Below are 14182 nucleotides of genomic sequence, written 5' to 3'. Positions count from 1 at the left end.
GAAAAAGAAGGAGAAAAAGAGAGGGAATCGAGAGCGAGACAGGACACAGAGAGAGAGGGGGACAGAACGAGATGGGACAGAGTAAAAGAGGGGACAGAGAAAGAGAGACGGGGGACACAAAGAGGGGGGGCAGAGAGAGAGACAGGGGGACAGAGAGAGAGAGAGAGAGACAGGGGGACAGAGAAACAGACAGGGGGGGCAGAGAGAGACAGGGGACAGAGAGAGGAGGGGGACAGAGAGAGAGGGGGACAGAGAGAGAGGGGGACAGAGAGAGAGGGGACAGAGAGAGAGGGGGACAGAGAGAGAGGGGGACAGAGTGAAAGTTATCAGAGAGAGAAAAAGGGGGGACACAGAGAGAGGGGGACAGAGTGAAAGTTATCAGAGAGAGAAAAAGGGGGGACACAGAGAGAGGGGGACAGAGAGAGAGACAAGGGGACAGAGAGAGACAGGGGGGACAGAACGAGATGGGACAGAGTGAAAGAGGGGACAGAAAGAAAAAGGGGGGACACAGATGGGGGGCAGAGAGAGAGACAGGGGGACAGAGAGGAATGGGTGGACAGGGAAAGAGTGACAGAAAGAGAGACTGGGAAGAGAGAGAGAGAGAGAGAGAGAGGGGGACAGAGAGAGCGAGGAGGACAGAGAGACAGGGGGGACAGAGAGAAATAGGACAGAGAAATAGGGGATATAAAAAGAGAGGGACAAAAAGATGGGGAATAGAATGAAAAGGGGTGATTGAAAGCGAAACAGATGGGGGGAGAGAGAGAATCTGAAATGTGACAATGAGTAAGAAAACCTGCACAATACAAAGGAGTAAATTGAATGTGACAGATCTATTCTACATTTTAGCTACTTATTTTTCAGTTTTGAAGAGCGGGTAAAATGGTAACAGGGTTCTCCGGGGAGTCTGTCATCCCCTACTGCCTCTGATAAACCCAGAGGTTCCAATCATTGGTCACATAACAGCACCTCACAATCTGTTGACTCTGCTTTAGGGGGATGAATACTTTTGCAAGGTACAAACATGTATGTATAGCTCCATCTGTATTACATCTTCATAGAACTACAGTTACATTCAGCTCCCCAGTATACGACTATTATTCTAGTGGTAGAAATTGTAATAGAAAAATACGTAGATGTTATAAATAGGTCGCACAATACTGTATATTAGGAGTGTTCATTATTAGAAAACAGTCTGTTAATGGGAACCTTTTACTGTAACACAATGTAAAGAAACAATCAGACCCATCAATTTCAATGGCTTTTGTTCTGTTGGCTCTAGTTCATTGTATGGTGCACCAGAGATACACAGGTAATCCCCTAATAAGCATATAACCAGAATCACTGCTTACATAAGTATGGCGGTCCTGACAATATAGGGCAATAGCCCTGGGCAAAGCCAAATGAAGGCTTCGGTGTAGGATCGTCTGTAACCTGTATTATACTTTCACAATACCGGAGGGGATTGTAAAGACAGAAGTTTTGTTTGTAAATTGATATTTGGCTAGGTTTTTTGCAATGGATATTCAGCTGGACATTTTGTGCTAAACATTGCAAACAGAGAAATCTGCAGTGGAAAGGAAGAGGGAAAGAATGAAAGGAAAGAGAGGAGGATGAGGTGGAGAGAATGGGGACGGGGTGGAGGAGGAAGAGAACGAGGTGGAGAAGGAAGAGGACGAGGTGGAGGAGGAAGAGGACGAGGTGGAGGAGGAAGAGGACGAGGTGGAGGAGGAAGAGGACGAGGTGGAGGAGGAAGAGGACGAGGTGGAGGAGGAAGAGGACGAGGTGGAGGAGGAAGAGGACGAGGTGGAGGAGGACAAGGATGAGATGGATGAGGACAAGGATGAGGTGGAAGAGGACAAGGATGGGGTGGAGGAGGAATTAGCCAATAGGAAGGGCAGGACTTTGTGTCCATCAGCTTGAGAATTTGTTTCTTATTATACACCCAGATGGGATACCAAGCTACAGGCCACCGGCAAGTGAATCCTTCCCTGCTTAACGATCAAAAACATTGTCTGTGGCTTTAATAACCTTTTGGATTGCTGTACAAGTTTACTGCTGTTGGGATAATGCCAGGCTATGGCTGCCCAACTGGAATACAAAAACGCATTAAGAGTTTCAGTCTCCAAGGGGTTGACAAGTTCACAACATATTAAAACCATCCTTGACTTTGTGACTACTGACACAATAGGAAATTCACAGCAAATATCCCATATATGGACGAACCCTTAAAGAACAGGGTTGATCCCATTCTGTGAACCCAACTGGTACAACCAGTTACTTTATTCAACAGTACTCAAAAATTTTAGAAAAAAACAACAAAAAAAACCAAACCCACGACATGGACCTCACATGTTATACAAACAGACGACAAAGTTCTTAATATAGATTTTAATCAGGCTGAATAAGCCTACTAGCCACATGATGACCTACCACTAATGCAGCACAGTGCCCAAACTGGGAGCAACCCAGTAACCCATCAGTACCCCCTCTGCCAGGCTAAGCCCCCAGGCTCTGTTCCACCAATGGCAGCAACCATTCAGCACTGCACTGAGAGTATGCACAACTTTTCCTGACACTTTCCTGCCATTGACTTCCTTGTGATACACTATTGATGTATTGATACCTGACAATTCTTACAAGCAGGAGGCAGGCTATATCGGTTCATCTATAACCACAACTATCTTGACTGTAAAAGGGAATCTTAATAAGAGAAGCGCAGTAGGGAGTTACTGTAATAAAATATCCCAACATACAAGTCTACGCTCGGTTCATAAAAGGTAAAGCCTGAATTTCCAAGGACAGATAAGTTATTAAATTGCTAAATTCCCAGAACAATTACTAGCACCGAAAACAGCCAAGACTTGTGAAAACCTCTTGTAACGAATAGAAGAGTGCCTGTTCTTATTAATGGGAGAAATCTTGTCGCTCTGAGAAGACGCAGAGGTCTTTTACACAGATCTTATATACGGTAGCTTGAAAGATGTGCTAGACATAAGTAACAATAGAAGGCGCTTAAAGGGAGTGTCACCAGGATGAAGCGTATTAAACTGAAACACAGATAGGCCAGGCTCACCTGAATGTAATGCCCCTTCATCCATGAAGAGGTGAGTCTCCTCGGCCAAGATATTCAACTATGTCACAATATGCAAACAAACAGTCTGGAGCACTGAGGGCGGTGCTATTACTCCAAACTGCTACGCCCCCACACTGCTCTAATACAAGAACACAGGACCAGGCAAGATTTCAGCACTGGTCACCCAAAGATGGGAGGGCAGAGGAGCAGTGTGGGATGTGGCAATTTGGAGCAACAGAGTCGCCCTCATTGCTCCAGTCTGCTCATTGTGCAATAAGAAATAAATTATCAACAGGGGCAGAAATTTTTATGGCTAAAAAGGTGTAAAATTCCAGCAAATATTTGCATATTAATTTCACAAAATTTCTAGCAAAGCATGTGTATGGTGCAAGTTATAGCCGAAACTATAATATATAGCTATACTAAGCCCAACTGTCCAGTGCACGGGACCTCCCACAGTGCACACGAATTACTAAGAGGGCGGAGCCGCTTTAGCCCGGTGCATCTCACACCAATACACAGTGATTAAAAACAGTGCCCATTAACCCTCACAATTCTGGATGAATCCTGCAGAGGGGGCAGTCATTTTAAATAGCTCTAACTCCAGAGCCACAGGGGCTAGGGCCGCCATCTTGGTTTTATGTCAGTGCAAGAATGTTGCCTTTAAAATACAACCAAGGTCATGTCTGTATCCCACCTAGATTGTGAGATATCACAGGTTAAAGTGTAGATGTATATTCTTAGCTTCACTTTAACTAGTGTGCAGAACACATGTAGCTCACAGTGTGCAGGAAGAGGAGAGGGGCTTTATTATACTCTTGTCCCTGTCACTTCAGACAACCCCAGGGGAAGGGGTACCAGTACCGCTTACACTGGTTATTATGAAGGTAGAGTGTTTATTCCGCATGGACTTCCTTAAAGACAGGTTAAGAATAAGGTTCTTACAGTCTTGGGGCCCATTCTTTCACACGAGACCCCTGACCAGTTGGTAGTCCCCGCATAACTGCTTTCGATACAGAGCGCGGACTATTCCATGAACGCAAATATATTCCATTGACATAATTAGTCCCTTTATGAATTGCAGGCAATGACTTGGGGGCTGGGGGTTAATATTTGTTTATTGGTATTTTGTTATTTACTTAGATTGCTATTAAGATTCCTTTTTTTGGTCACTGTGTGTTATTCTCTTTCTTTGCATAGAACATAAATAAATAAATAAATAAAATTTGCACAAATATATCGCCCCCTATATTATGGTTTGTATCCCACCAGAGGTCAACTTACATTTTGTAAACTTCTGGAAAAATTGAAGCTACATTGTGATGGGTTACCAAGAGCAATGCAAAAAACAAAGATGAGGCAGCAGCTCTAAAGTAAGATAAATGTGTACAGGGGCTTGTGAGGTCTCGTTTTGAAATGAGACCCTCGAGTCAATGCAACCAAATCCGTACTCCATGTGAGTGAGCCATGTTTGCAGAAAGAGTACATATAAAAGTGACCCATTTTTGCAGCGTTGCACCTTGCTTGCCTCATACAGTATCTAAATAAAAGTACATGTGACGGTGCATGGCCTCCAATGGTCGGACAGTTACTATAGTTTACTCCAAAAACTATGGCAGCCTCTAGCTCGAGTACATGTCCCTCATCAGAGAAGACCTCAGTGGTTATGTCAGCCTTCTCCACTGCAAAACTGGCAAGTCTCATCATGGGAGGGAAAAGCAACCAAAGTTATTGTAAATGGATAACACGTGGCAGACATTATAATGCCTAGTCCTATTAAGTCCTTTGGTTTGGGATCTACACTTTGCAGCAGATCTAGTCCTGAGCAGATGGCTCCCCCTCTACCTGCTAATAGTGGTCGACATCTGTGTATACTAACTTTATTTATATGTTCCCATTACTGTATCCTGTTTGCATGCAGAGAGTCATTTGTGTGTAGCCGCAGAACCCCCGGCGAACCCCTGGCTACAGCCGGCAATAAGGTTAATGGTAAGAATAAGTTTGGTTAGAGATGAGCAAATTTGCAGAAATTTGTTTGTCTCAGATTCGGACAATGGGCTGTTGGATTTGATCCAGTCTGGAGTGTCCAACCTCCTTCAAGCTCTTTGGCGCCAAGACACATTAGTAAAGTCAGCCATATAAGTCTATATATAAATACACCGTATCTGGTGGTAGCAAACAGTCCAGTCGAAAACACTGACCATGCATTGCGGGATTTTTATGTTCCAAATTTAGTAAATGCCGCCCGATATTTCATAAATTAGTCGCATCTATAAGTCTGACATCTCTGTTCTTAAATATTACTCCACTTTTTATGGCCTTCACTAACTTGTAACAGTTTCGGTGAATGTCACAGTATAAACATTTGGAGTACAGAAACAGACAAACTAGAGAAGGAAACGTCCCTGGACATATGGCCCCAAGTGTCGATGGTGGCGTACTCCTCGCCATACAACCTAACTCCAAGCAGCATAGACCTCCATGTGAGAGATGAAGGCTGAGACAGCTTTCTTTGAGGATCCCATGTCCCTATTGTTTCTCAAGCAGTCCTGAGCTGATGCCATCAGGTGCCTAAAGTCAGTAGAGTCTGGAAATGGGACAGGAGAGACTGCACCAACAGCAGCTCAGCCAGTGCGGGTTCAGTCGTTTCCGGCCCACACATTCCATTATGGCCAACAGAATAGGAGACAATGACGACAAAGACTATGTAAAAACTTGTGGCCTGGCTAATAGGATGACAATGGGGAGGAGGGGGATGGTCCTGCTCACATGGCTGGCCTGTTTGATTTTCCACGTGAGCATCACGTGTATAAAGCGAGCCCAAGTTCCTACATCTGTATCTGAATAGCCATGGCCTATTTTCTTCTTGCAGGGCTTGCAAATTAGCAGTAGGTTAGCCACTGGCTAATGGTCTATGATGCCGGGAAACCCTGCAACTGGGAACTATAAAGTAGGGACAAACACCTAGATCAAAAAACAGAATTCCATATGAAACAAGTAATTCACCTCTGGTCAAACAGGGGAGAGGACGAGATGTAGGCCGATTATAGCGATGGCCGCCGTAGGAGACGCAGTAATGACATATCATCAATTCTATACAATCCAATAATCATCAAAATTATCTGTAAAAAGCCCCAAACGGGAGAAAGCAGATTGTAGATAATAGACGTATGATAATGACAGCCATGTGCACAAGGAGGCTGAAAGATGGTTCCGAAATCCCCGGGGTAGTTGCGGTTTTCATATGGTAATGTCATCGGTAATGAGTTATTGCTTATTGTGTCCTAATACACAAGGTGGATGAGATACAGAAGAGATATACAGAGCGCGTCCTCGTGTCCAACCGAGCGTATAGATACAGGTGGATGGAGGAGCCGACTGTATAAGTACAGCCTTAAAGGGAACAGTCGTCTAATCCACCATCAGGAGGTTACACAGAAGAGGAGCAGAATGTCCTATAGACTTGATGGAAGAATCAGTATAACTTGTATTATAGTCATTGCAATCCCTGCTCTTCCCTACTTAGGAGTCCAGTGGGCGGTCCTACTTACCTGACTCTGCACTTAGTACCTGAGAGGACTGGGGGTAGCTACGTATCACTTTAAAACACTTTTTATTAACCACCCCGACCCCATATTTCTAGTTATCCTGGAAAACTTTTTGAGACTTAGGCCCATGAAATGGAAACGCGTTGTGGTTTCTCCTGCAGCGCATTTCACAAAAGGAAAAAAAAATTAAAAAAGGTTTTTTTGCTGTGTTTTTCCCATTGTGTTTACGGTTTTTAGCTCCACTTTCTTTACCTACTATGTTGATTTTAATGTAAATAGATTGCAATCACACATCGGCCCACAAGGTGGCGAGACACATAGAAATTACATTCAGACTTGGCATTTTCTTCTGCATTTACATCCTGCAGAAAGACCTGAGCTGGTGGGTATATCTATAGGTTACGTGCGCATATACAGGAGGGTATATCTATAGGTTACGTGCGCATATACAGGAGGGTATATCTATAGGTTACATGCCCATATACAGGAGGGTATATCTATAAATTACGTGCGCATATACAGGTGGGTATATCTATAGGTTACATGCGCATATACAGTAATACATCTCTATATAAACAGAAATTCCACCTAATAAAATCGTCATTATCCAATTTGGCAGTGAGCGTCAGGTCAGGATTCACGCAGATTCTTTATCTGGTCTGTGGCCGTGTTAACTGAATTGCTTTCAATATGTGACGTTTTTCTTTAGTATTCCTGACCGCTCAGATAACATAAAAGTTATTAACTTATGCCAGGGCGAGTCATCAGCCAGCGCTGCCGATTTACCCCCTGAAGTGGTTCTTACAGTCTATATAGTAGAAATTTTTTTTTTTTTTTTTTTTTTTAAGGATTCTACTATTTCCTGGAAATCTCGAGTAATGTTACTTTCAATTTTCAATAGAAAGAAAAAAAAAAAAAACAAATGTCACAGAAATTGAACTTTGACATTTGTTCATAAAGGAAAATTTCTTGTTAGGAGAGAAATAAAATAAAAGAATAATAACTGCTATTCTCAACTTTCCTCCAACAAGAAAGAAGGATCAGGCACATTGGGGTTCAACATGCCTAATCTATCTATGTATGTATGTATGTATGTATGTATGTATGTATGTATGTATGTGTATGTATGTATGTATGTATGTATGTGTATGTATGTATGTATGTATGTATGTATGGGCGACCTAACTGGTTCTACAGGATTAGAAAAGTCCTGTCTTCTTCCAAAAACTGGATATAAATACATTTGTGCTGTAAATTTTTATGTATGTAAGTCAGAAGAGCAGAGCAGTAGTAGAGTCTCACCACGGCTACTGTCAGGGCACATTAAAACATGCCACCTACTGGGGTAAGAACCTGCCTATACACACAGTGCATGGACTTTAAAGGTTAGGTTTCCATCAGTTGTGTTGATATGAAGGTATTTTGGGCAACAAATCAGTTTCCAATTTTTTTTTTTATTAAATATTTTGCACTGTTTAACTTCAGTAACCCGCCTGTATTTCAATACATAGCAAGCTGCAGGATGCCGCTCACGGTAGAAACTGTCAGATAATACATAGCAAGCTGCAGGATGAACTCCTGAAGGTGCCCCTTCCATACCCTTTAGGTTCTACTGAGTAGTCCAATTTGAAATATGATCGAAGCAACTGTGGTCATGATTCATCTTAAAAGGGAGTCTGTCAGTCAGCATTAGTGACTAGTGTACATTAGACGTAGTGGGCATTGGACGCATGTTGCAAGAGGTTTAAAGAGGACAGTGGATGCTCATGAGAGGTAAGTATAACTGTTGTTGTTACTCACCTCCCCTGGTGTTGCACAAGTTCAGCTGCTACCTATTTCATTACTCCAACAGGTAGCGGCCAATGTTTTACTCCCCGATTCCCGCTCCTGTCCGGTCAGGTCTCTGCTTTTTCCTCCAGAGAGCGGAGTAGCATTCATCAGCGGCTGTGCCCTGGAGGCAGAAGCAGAGGCCAGAGGTGACAGGAGCGGGAATTGGGGAGTAAAACATTGGCCACTACCTGTTGGAATAATCGAATGTAACAAACTAACCGTAGAAAACAGCAACTTTGGCAAACCTGGAATATTCTATATAGACATGCACAAATAAAAAGCAAATATTATCATGGAAATGCATCTATATATCAGTACACATATAGTCTATACCAGTGCAAGGACATGAAATACAGCAATAATAAAGTACAGTATACCGCATGTATAATGTTGTTCACGTGTGCATATATAATTTTACTTATGTCCTGGGAATTACATGGGGACATCAAAAGTACCCGGCAATTTATTAAAATGTAAATGTGAACCATATGTGGCCGACCATTGCTGATATTACCTTCATGTTCTGCCATAATGATAGGAAATAGTAGGGACAAGGAAATATCGGAATTTTAATATATCCCCGAGGGGATGCTCTATTGATATGATAGTAGTGACCAGACAGGGGCCATGAAGATTAAACACATGCTTCTGATAGCAGAGAGCGCTTCTGATACAGACATTGGGAAGTCATGTGTTGCTAGCGGTTCATTTATTTTTTTTTCATCCCTCTTTGAGCTAAGAAACAAGGGAATTTCCTATTGGACTTTGAAATCGAGATCAATAGCTGTACCTGAGTTTCCCTCTTCTGTAAGTTTCCCTCGTGTACTTGACCGGGTTCTATGGATAGAATTCTTTCAATGGAGCCCATACTGTGTTTGTGTTGCATCTACGGATTACTAAAAACTTTTAGACATCTGCCATGATTTCTGGATCATATCCGGTTATCCACCTGTCTAGAATTTCTATACTTGACTTTAAAATGCTACAAAACAAGAATATTTTCAGAAATAGAAAGGTTAATAGTTTAATAATAGAAATCTAAATCCCTTCACTATTTGGTGTGACCATTGCCCTTGGAGGAGTCGTCTTGGAAGTGATGATCCAGTCCCCAAGGAGCCCTGGTCTCATCAGCATCCAGTCTGTCTGGGATGACATGAAGAGACAGACAGATTGGAGCAAGACTACATCCACAGAAGATCTGGGATTAGTTCTCCAAGATGGCGGGAACAACCTCCTTGCTGAGTTCTACCATAACCTATGTATGAGGACAGAGAAGAAATAATGGAAGACACAGTTGGTCGCTATAGATAGGCGATCCTCATGAGATCTGTTTCATCGAACACTCATGAGTTTCAGCCCTACAGTTTATTTCGGCCTGAACCTGTTGAACTGGAAGTAGTTATTATACATCTAAGTAAGTGGAGACTCGGGTGAGGTGAGTAAAAATGAAGACATATGCCAAGTGCACACTAGCGTTTGCTTCAGGATTCCGACAAAATCATCAGCGAGAAAAGAAGGACTAATTCGCTCTATCAATTTCAGTATATAATCATCAGAAATCTGGTGGACCCCAGTATAGTCCATGGGGTCTGCAGGTTACTGCTTTTTTAAAGGAGAGAGGGTTTCCATCTTTTGAGTCCCCATGTGGACTTGAAGGATGGAAACCCGATGCTAGTGTGAACCTAGTCTTATACTCAACTTGCCTCGCCTCTCCTGGGCAACCCTTCAACCTCTGGCAGTTCCCTGGAGTCTTCTTTGAGTGTCTTCCAGCCTCTGACTGACATCATGCTCCTTGGGTGGGGGGGGGGGGGGCACATGATGTCTCCCAGAGGGAGGAAGAGGCCTGAAGACAATGTCAGGGGACTGGAGGAGGTGAAGTATGGCGAGTACAATTATTCCTTTTATTCAATTCCCACTTTTTACACTCTGTGGTTGGAGTTGTCTAAAATGGTTTTGTGGGTGGCAAACCCATGGGTCGAATCCAGTTCTAACATCCAGACCCTAGTGGTCACCCCAAAAATATGGATGGGATTTAGATTTCTTTTGTAATTTTGTTAATTAAAAAATATTTACAGTCTACACTTTTATTTTTGGAAACATCCCTACTCCGTCCTGTATTTCCACACTTACCTAAAAATTTTGTCCAGAATTAACCGTATTAAAATCATAGCAGAAAGGGGAAACAAGGCACATCACAAATCAGACTTTTCTTGCGGATATTTTTTCTTTTCTACATTTCACATATGTTTTTTTACGAGAATTTTGTCATTCATCAATGGAAACCCATCATGAATATCTCTACATGACAATGGGACATTACAGCAACGGAGAACCATCCCATACAACGCCTTTCATGCTATTGAGGCTCAAGCAATATTTGAATAGGAAACGCAATCGTAAAAGGGGAAATAAAAGGGTCCTCCAGACATTTTACGTCAGTTCCTTGATCCTCGGTGTGATGTTTAGATCATTCAACGGAGAGACAATTTACCGAACCTCTAAATGTAGGACTTGTAATGATTGCCATCACCTTTGCTGGAACACAATGATGTAGTGTGTATGAATACATTATTGTACCGACTACGTATACCAATTCCCTACAATAATTGGTATGTACTAGATCACTTCTTCCGAGCTGCCGCTTCACTCCTTTAATCAGCATCAACAAACCTTCTGCGGCTCCGTTTCATGCCGCACTCTGTTCAGACTCGAGTCTTCTCGCAAAGTCGTAATTATCCTTATTAATGTAATTTGGCCTCAAAAAGTGGCAAAAATCAAAAAAACTATCAACCAGCATGTGATACAATGTAATCATTCTCCACAATTGCTTTTTTTCCTTATTTTTTTTCAAAATTATTAAGAAAGTCAATTTCATGCTACAGTCTGAGATTCGAGCGGAAAAGGTCATTACTACATCTAACCAAAACCAATGTGATCGAGATTAGGCTTTGGCATCAGGTCCCGGTTTTTTATCAACTTTTAATCAGTTTCTGTACACTTTTAACAGAAAAAAATAAAAGGTATGCTTTGGCCTATTTTCTTTTGAGATTAGGCTTTACACATGGTGGCACGGTGAGCAAAATGGTGGCTCAGTGGTTAACACTTCTGCCTGGGTAAGGAAACATCTGCATGGAGTTTGTCCTCCCTGTATTTGTGTGGGTTTCCTCCTACATGGCTTCCTATGAAACAACTGACTATTGTGATTGTTGGATAGAGATGGGCGAACCTCAAGATTTGTTGACTTTCAGGTGGCTTGGGTCTCCAATTCGTTCCAGGTCGTACAAGTTTGGATAGAATCGGAAGTTGATTATTATACTGTGCGGCCTTCACCTTTAGGCCTCGATGCGGCATCCTGTGCCCTCTCTCGGTCTCCTCCATGACATCATGTGCCCAAGATCACCTCTGAGGCTTTTGATTAGGTCATTGACGCCAAGCGTCATTGGTGACCTCAAACATATTTCATCTCCAGGAAGCCCAAAAGAGGGGAGGGAAGGAGAGTATACTTTTTTTTTTTTTTATTGACTTTTTCATCTTGGGCCTCCACCTATTAAAATCTGGAGACTAAAGAGACCTCATAGTATAAAAATTTACCGCAATGCATGTGGTGGCCATTTTATTTGGCCTAAAACGAATCCTCAATGGTTTTCGTTATACACTGAACAATTTGGGATATTCAAGTCCAACCCCACTCGTGCTAAAGCAGTTCGCCCAGCTCTAGTGTTGGGGATGAGCTCCTGCACAATAGCCACTAACTCCCCTAGGGCCCTCTGCAGTTTTTGAGGAGGATCTATGTACCCATTCATTTCACTGTGTTTATTCAGATATCAGTGGATTTTTTTTCCCAATGATACATCACACCATCGAAATTTTAAGGCTTCACTCATACAACTATGTGCAGTCTGCGGATCAGGGAAAAAAACTGGTAACCAAGTGTCATGTCCGGTCTTCATCCTATTGAATGAGTCGAGCCGCAAATGTGGACAGATATAGGACCTGCTCTAGATGTGGACTGAATACACATCTGCAAAAACTAATGGACAGGACGGACCTACGGGGCTGGGGTAAGGGTGGTACCATTAGATGGGTTAGGTAGGGAGGCAAACATGATGAACTCACTTTTCAATGACCATTAATAAACCACCACCATAGTATCACATAAAAAATAAACCACCTAAGTGATGTGGAGTGTGAATGTTTTTCTAAAAAAATAAATAAATAAAAAAATTCCTATAGAAAACCATCACGGTGTAGGGGGTGTTAGTACATTTCACTATGCAGTCCTAGGATACCGGTGTTAGATCATGCCGTACGAAAGCCAAACAGCTCAGAGTTTTATGAAGTAACGTACATGAGTCGCCTTTATCATGACCAGGTCCGGTGGGTCAGGCCTCACTAAACCGAACAGAACGGAGTTACTGAATTGAGCACAATTCACATTATTTAATAATGAAGTAACTCAAGTGAAGTGTCCCATAAAGCTGCACACAAATGGCGGAAAATATGCTGAAAGAGAATTTAGCAACGAAGCGAGACCTTTAAAAATTTATGCAATGACCTCAAATAATTCCAAGAAATAATTTGTTTAAAAGTCTCACTTGATAAGAAATAAGTTTTCTGCATTTACATAAACACAGGAAAGATTGAAAATCCACTTGTGAATGAAATTCAGCAGAAAACATGATGCCCGCATTAAGGCTTGGAAGCTGACTGGAATGTGAAACGACAAAGTCAATGTGATCGGAATCTGGCGGATACATTTAGACTTAAGTCAATGCAATTTGGAGAACATTTTAGAAGAACGAACGAAGAGCAAAGAAGGAATAGTGATGAGGACAAGACCACTGCCACAAACATCACCAACACCACACCACCACCACAACATGACCCCACCAAAGTCTACTAGGCATATACAAAGATGCAGTGATGACCCACTAGAATACCACAAGATCCGCCGAGAGTCCAGGCACTAACATAATAATGATCCAGCAGAAGACACCGGAATCATTTTATCTGTTGGGCCCAAAGAACCTCAGGCCGACACTGAATATACGCCACATATACATAGAACTAGTTTACCAAAAGAGGAGCCTGGCTCTTGGAGAAGGGTTTATTGAGTCTGCTCTGTAGGGCAACTCTAAGGCCCATTCAGATGGCTGTGGTCAGGTCAGGAAACAGAGTCCAGGTATTCTCCAAATTTTCCATCTTGACTTCACACGAAGTATTATAGCACGTAATGTGGTACGTAGACGGTGCCGGAGCTTTTGCGGGCCGTATACGCTCCCATTGTTTTCAATGGGAGCCGGTACTGTATACGCGGCGCTATTTTGCGGCCGCCGCAAAATCACGGCCGCAAAATAGCGCTGCGTATACGGTACCGGCTCCCATTGAAAACAATGGGAGCGTGAACGGCCCGCAAAAGCTCCCGCGCTGTCTACGTACCACATTATGTGCCATAATACTTTGTGTGAACCCGGCCTTAAGTTCAGTTTAGGCCATACTTGCCAACTCTCCCAGAATGTCTAAGAACCTTCCAAAACAACCCAAAAAAGGGGTCAGGACTCAGAGTCCTGGAAGAGTGGCCAATTCTCCCATACTTGTCAAAGTTAGTGAGTTACAACACAGGGGAGCAACAAACAACTTTTTCCAAAGGTGCAACTCACGGGGGCAACTTTATTCTTCCCCCAAGGAATTAGTCACTAGAAAGTGCCAAACAGTGACCATGTGTTGTCCT

The sequence above is a fragment of the Leptodactylus fuscus genome, chromosome 10 (assembly GCF_031893055.1).
Source record: "Leptodactylus fuscus isolate aLepFus1 chromosome 10, aLepFus1.hap2, whole genome shotgun sequence".
NCBI lineage: Eukaryota > Metazoa > Chordata > Amphibia > Anura > Leptodactylidae > Leptodactylus > Leptodactylus fuscus.
Note: the sequence above shows the minus strand (reverse complement) of the source record.